Source organism: Trachypithecus francoisi, unplaced genomic scaffold (assembly GCF_009764315.1).
Source record: "Trachypithecus francoisi isolate TF-2019V2 unplaced genomic scaffold, Tfra_2.0 Lachesis_group10, whole genome shotgun sequence".
In the NCBI taxonomy this organism is placed as follows: domain Eukaryota; kingdom Metazoa; phylum Chordata; class Mammalia; order Primates; family Cercopithecidae; genus Trachypithecus; species Trachypithecus francoisi.
This window is the reverse complement of record NW_022681455.1, coordinates 24,743,079-24,749,801: the sequence shown is the minus strand read 5'-3', so window position 1 is coordinate 24,749,801 and position 6,723 is coordinate 24,743,079. Positions and strand designations below refer to the sequence as shown.

At 39.3% G+C, this 6,723-nt stretch overlaps 1 non-coding gene across 1 annotated transcript; it reads right to left on the bottom strand.

Moving 5' to 3' along the window:
• Positions 1–2,405: 2,405 nt before the first annotated feature.
• LOC117088834 lies at positions 2,406–2,509 on the bottom strand. The gene has a single exon (XR_004439363.1). It is a non-coding gene; the product is annotated as a U6 spliceosomal RNA (small nuclear RNA).
• Positions 2,510–6,723: the final 4,214 nt, after the last annotated feature.

Below are 6,723 nucleotides of genomic sequence, written 5' to 3'. Positions count from 1 at the left end.
TCTGGATCACTTATTTGTTATTTTTTTCTTTTCTTTAACTGAAGTCCAGAAATTAGATGCAAGGACAACTTATTTGAATATACTGTTTTAGTTTAATAATTCTCTCTTTGGATGTGACTAATCTGCTATTTTAACTCTTTATTGACTTTTAAATTTTAATTATGTTTTTCAATTCTAGAGATTCTGCTTCACAATTTTTTTAAAAAAAACCTTTGGTCATTTTAAAAGTCTTTTGTTCTTACACTTTCAATCTTTTTTTTGCTTTAAATATAGTAAACATAATTATTTTACATTCTGCCTGTGATAATTCCTGTACCTGAAATTTTTGTAGGTCTGATTCTTCTGGCTGTTTTTCCTTCAGATTCCCATTTATCATTTGTTTTCTTATAAGTTTTAGGTTTTTTGACTGTATATTCATGTTTCTTGGAACATTATCTATGGGGATTATTTGTAAATTGAGTAGAAGCTGTGTTCTTCCAGAGAAAATTTGTGTTGGTTTCTGTCAGTCATCTGTGGACAATTCCAATCCAGGATCACTTTACATTTAATTCTTTGCCCCACATTTTTAGATCACAAAGAAAGAGTTAATTAGGTTCCACAGCTATCTGGGGCTCAATTGATGTAATTATGAAGCATCAGGATGAAATTCTGTGCTCCCTTCCTCCCACCTCAGCCTTTAGCACAAATGGGAAAATAAGCATATCTTCTTGCCGTAATTGCTCTGCAAAGAGGGCTAATTTCTTATTCACCATCACATTTATGGTGTAACTCTTTGAATTTCCATATTTGCATGGGAAACTTCTCTCTGAATCTTCACCTTGGGAGGCCCTAGCCCTATTTCTTGTGTCTCTGTCCCTGTGTAGCCGTCAAAATAACAGTTCCAGATCACCAGGGCATAGGCAGGTATACTTAAGAGTTAAAGCTGATTTCAGCGCTTGCTTACTTCCCAGGGTTTCTGTTATCACTCAAGTTTTGGCTTTTCTGAATTCTTTTCATTCTTGCCGAATTGGCAATGCATTTAAAAAGATTTAGACATTTAGCCAGGCATGGTGTCTCATGCCTGTAATTCTAGCACTTTGAGAGGCCAAGATAGGAGGATTGCTTGAGACCAGGAGTTCAAGACCAGCTCGGGCAACACAGAGAGACCCCATCCCTCCACAAAATTTAAAAAAATTAGCCGGTTGTAGTGGCACATACCTGTAATCCTAGCTACCAAGGAGGCTGGGGCAGGAGGATTGCTTAAGCCTAGAAGTTGCAGTGAGCTATGATCATGCCACAACCTGGGTGACAGAGGGAGGCCCTGTTTCTAAAAAAAAAAAAAAAAAAATTTAGATATTATGAAAAAAGATCAAGTGTTTTAGATTGCTTTAGAAGGAGAGTGATCCAAGATACTTAGCTCACCATGTTGTTAGGAATGAAAGTCTACCAATATTCTCTTTGAAAAGGATTAAGGGCAGAAACCACATATGAGCATATATACTCCATAATGGTTTCTAATACAACACTGGGCACATCACAGCAACTGTTCGACGCTCCTCAAGGTGCGTCTCTTCTTCCTTCATATCCCCAGCACCCTTCATGCTCAGATTAATTCATTTAACAAATATTTATTAAACACTTACGTTTACCATGATACTAACTGCTAGAAGATCCATGGAAGATACTTCCTTCCATAACACAGAGAAAATAGAAGCTCTCGGTTTGAGTGTTTGCCGACTTTTCTTCACCTCGGCCTCTAAACTTGCTACTTTATGGTGGGTTTGCAGGTCTTATTCTAGTGAACTGCAAGTTTTTTCACTGCTATCAAATCTGTCAACATAAAATTATATGTGTTTTTCAGAGAAAGAAAATTTTGACTTGGAGAAATGTGGTATTTGGTTTATGTAGAATTCCAAGATAACTATGGTTTTCTTCAGAATTCAGTTTATGGTTTTCTTCAGGATTCACTTATGACTTTATATAAAATAAGGTTTAATGCTTCTGGTTTTAGGAGACTGTTTCTACTAATCTCACATTCTAAGTGGAAATAAAGAAAGTAGTAAATGATTACTTCTGGCTGGGAAAAGTGGCTTACACCTATAATCCAAGCACTTTGGAAGGCTGAAGTGGGGGATCACCTGATGTCAGGAGTTTGAGAACAGCCTGGCCAACATGGTGAAAGTCCATCTCTACTAAAAATACAAAAATTAGCTGGGCATGGTGGTGCACACCTGTAATCCCAGCTACTCAGGAGGCTGAGGTGGGAGAATTGCTTGAACCCAGGAGGCGGAGGTTGCAGTGAGCTGAGTTGGCGCCACTGCACTCCAGCCTGGGTGACAGAGACTCTCCATCTCAAAACAACAACAACAACAAAAACAACAACAACTTTTTACTTTTTATTATTCTTTTCTTTTTTTTCTTTTGGAAAAAATATGGAATACTTCATTTATTTGCATGTCATCCTTACACAGGAACTTATGCTAATCTTACCTGTATCATTCCAGTTTTAGTATCCGTGCTGCTAAAGCAAGCCTTTTTGTTATTCTTAACTCCGTAGTTACATGGCAATGTATAGAACAAGCATTTTTAGGTTGCATGCAGTGGCTCACGCCTGTAATCCCAGCATTTTGGGAGGCCAAGGTGGGTGGATCACCTGAGGTCAGGAGTTTGAGACCAGCTTCGCCAACATGGTGAAAACCTGTCTCTACTAAAAATACAAAAATTAGATTGGCATGGTAGCAGGCACTTGTAATCCCAGCTGCTCGGGAGGCTGTGGCAGGAGAACTGCTTGAACCCGAGTGGCAGAGGTTGCAGTGAGCCGAGATCATGCCATTGCACTCCAACCTGGGTGACAACAGCAAATCTCTGTTTCAAAACAAATAAACAAACAAACAAACAAAGCTCTAAAGCTAGGTAAGGCAATGAGGATGAGCAGCAGAGGAAGGATTAAAGTGTGTTAGGCAAATGGAAGCTACAGGATTTGGTTCTGGATAGGAGTTAAGGATGTTACCCATTATAGTCAATATTGGCCAATGAGTTAGCCAGTTAATATAGCCAACTGGGGTAGGCCACCTCGCACATGGATACGAAGAAGAAGTTAGCGATGACTAGAACTGATTGAATTTACCTGACAAGAGGCTTATCAGAGAGTCACCATTATCCATGTGTAGGTCCAAGAAACAGTCTCAAGGCACTCAAGTTCCTGTTCTTTTTGAGGCTAAGATGTGAAAACCGATTGTAAAGGTGACACTTTTTAAGGAAAAACTAGCAGAATATGTCCCACATTTCATACATATCTCTATTGCCTTCAAAGGATATTAAAACTCAATACTGGGTAAGAGAGTTTGGTTTCCTGTGTAGGTGCACACCTCTGCACGTGGCTGTGCATTTTCTGTGGAAGCTAAGCAATTAGTCTTAGAATCTCTTTGGTTGTCAAGGGATGTACTTTTTTTTGCTGATCTGAAAATATGTTTCCTTCTAAAGGAGTATTTTCCATTTTTTTGAAGTTTTAAGTTAATTTTAATATATTTTCCTTTTATTAATTAATTCATGAAATAATTATTTACTACTTACCATGTTCCAGCCTCTGTGCTAGGTACTAGTAAGACATTGATGAATAAAATGAACACAATCCTTTTCCTTAGGAAATTTATACATATAAACATTTAACCCTACAAAGATTAAACATGTAATTATATAAAGCTTTATAATTAAACATATAATTATATGAAGATTTGTAATTATATAGCCAGGCATGGTGACTTGCACCTGTAGTCCTACCTACTTGGGAGGCTGAGGTGGGAGGATCACCTGAGCCCATGAGGTCAAGGCTGCAGTATGTTATGCTCATGCCTGTGAGTAACCACTGCTCTCTAGCCTGGGCAACATAGTGAGATCCCATCTTTTAAAAACAAATAAAAAAATATTTTAAATGTTATAATTGTCATTGATAAAACCTATAGAGAAAAAAATATATAATATGTTGGGGGTTTATCCTGATCTGGGGAGTGGGATAGAGAAGATTTCCTGGGGAACTGACATTTAAGTTGGGACTTGATCTATAGAGGGAGTTGGAGGGAGCCAAATAAATAGGAATGAGGGGATAAGGGGCTGTAAAGTACATACAAAGGGATTTTAAAGGAAGCGATGGTACAAGTTTTCACTTTGGAGAGCCGTAGGAAGATTTGTGCAAGAAGAGATGGAAACTAAAGCAACAGTAGTATATTTATGGCTTTGTAATCAAAGTTGATGATATTGGATTTCACTGTAAGAGAAATTGATAAGGATTTGAAGAATTTTAAGCTGGAAAATGAAATGGATAGATCTGTGTTTTCAGCAACCTTTCAGGCTGACTGTTCTGTGGAGAATGGGTAACAGGGAAGCAAACTGGAAACAGGGTTACCTCTTAGGGGATGATGATGCCTTGAATTCAAAAGTGGAAATGGGTTTGGAGATAAGTGAACGGATTTAAGAAATATTTGAGAGGTAGAATTGATAGAACTTGGTGATTAGTTGAAGAGCCCTTATAAACCTAGGGTGCAATGTGGTCTGGTTTTAGCACAGTATTACATCAAAATAAATATTGTTTAAGCAGAAATATATAATTGAAAGCATTTCAGAGATTTAGGCTCTTGAGGAAACAGCAAATGCCTTGTTGGTATTATTATTTTTCTTTTTGATTTTTTGAGACAGGGTCTCATTCTCTTACCCAGGTTGGAGTGTAATGGCATGATCGTGGCTCACTGCAGCCTCAACCTCCCAGGCTCTGGTGATTCTCCCACCTCAGTCTCCTGGGTAGCTGGGACTACAGGTACATGCCACTATGCCTGAATAATTTTTTTTTTTGTCTTTTGTTTTTTTAGAGATGGGGTTTCACCATGTTGGCCAGGCTGGTCTCGAACTGCTGGGCTCAAGCAATCCACTTGCCTCAGCCTCTCAAAGTGCCGGGATTACAGGTTTGAGCCACCATGTCCTGCTGGTGGTATTATTTTTAATGCACAGCAAAACTTTTTTAAGAATCTTCTTTGGCCATCTCTCTCATTCTCAGTGCCTTTCATATACTGAGGAAGAAGCTAAAATACAAAACTCTCCCCTCCTTTCCTATATGTGTTCTCAAACATTCCCTTGTATCCATCTGAAGCTCCTCATTCCTCAGCATTCTGCTCCTCATTTTACCTCAGCTCTTCATGATCAGGGTTTATCTAACCTTTCCGACTTCTTAAAGCCTTCTCTCTTTGCTCAGTGTTCAGACTTTGCACAAGAGAGAAGAGCTCCAGAACCAATCCAGCAAGCAACAGGAGCATGGAGAGAGACTGCAGATATCTGACTGTTTTTGTCATTTCTCTGCCACAGTTAAATGTGTTCTATGAAGAAGAGAAGTGTATATGTTCTAGCTTTGAGCAAATGAGTAGATGAGGGTCCATTTGTGGAAGCAGGAAACATACGAAAAGTGTTTTTGAGATCACGTGAACATTTCGAGTCTAGGCTGCCTTTTAGATGGTCTAGAGACGCTGTTTGGAGAATTGTATGCCTGGAACGGCCTTGTTCTGGCGTGTGAGGCACTTGTTAAATTCTCAGGAATTGTAAACATGGGCATTGTTAAAAAGTAACTGTATAAATATACGATTAAACAAAAAATAATTGTTAAATATACAATTAAATAAAAAATAATTGTATAAATATACAATTAAATAAATTACATTGAAAACAAAGATAATAAATACTCAAAACTCATCTCTATCTACATTTTACTACTATCTGTGCTCTTAAAGTTACTTAAGTCTGCTGTGCCTGCATGGTGGAAATAGCATAAAATGACTTGCTACTGCACCTTCCTTGGCATCACTGATGTTAGATTGGTATCTAGAAATTGGCCATATTTGGAGTAAGCTACAGAGATTGGCAAATACTATGAATCAAGGCCTTCTCTTCCCTCCTAAAAGCCAGCAGTTAAACATTTATCACCACATCCTATCCAAGAGACATCTGGATAAATGAATCTAAGCTCAGGAGACAAATTCGGGCTGGAGATACCACAGTGGGAGGCATAGACTTGATGCGGGCAGCTTCATGGGCTGGCGACGGGGTCCCATATCAAGAAGGACCCCATGATTGGTTTAATGCTCTGCTGTTGCTATCATCAAATTCTTAATTTTTGAATAAGAGGCCACACATTTTCATTTTACATTGGGTTAATATAGATGACAGGAATTTTAGGCTGTTTGGGGAGGGGACTACTTAATTGCCTTCCATTCTACATAACAAGTATTTTATCTTACTCACCTATGTGGTAGCACATTTTCTTTTTTCTTTTTCTTTTTTTTTTTTTGAGACGGAGTCTCGCTCTGTCACCCCGGCTGGAGCGCAGTGGCCGGATCTCAGCTCACTGCAAGCTCCGCCTCCTGGGTTCATGCCATTCTCCTGCCTCAGCCTCCCGAGTAGCTGGGACTACAGGCGCCCGCCACCTCGCCCGGCTAGTTTTTTTGGTATTTTTTAGTAGAGATGGGGTTTCACCGTGTTAGCCAGGATGGTCTCGATCTCCTGACCTCGTGATCCGCCCGTCTCGGCCTCCCAAAGTGCTGGGATTACAGGCTTGAGCCACCGCGCCCGGCCTTGGTAGCACATTTTCACAGATATTTTCCCCATCTATCCCTCAACCTGTGTATTCTCCACAACCAGCTCACAAAATTTCCCTTGTCTATTTCCTGCCTGTATTGTTCTCTTTCGCCTTCTTTAGAAACTTGT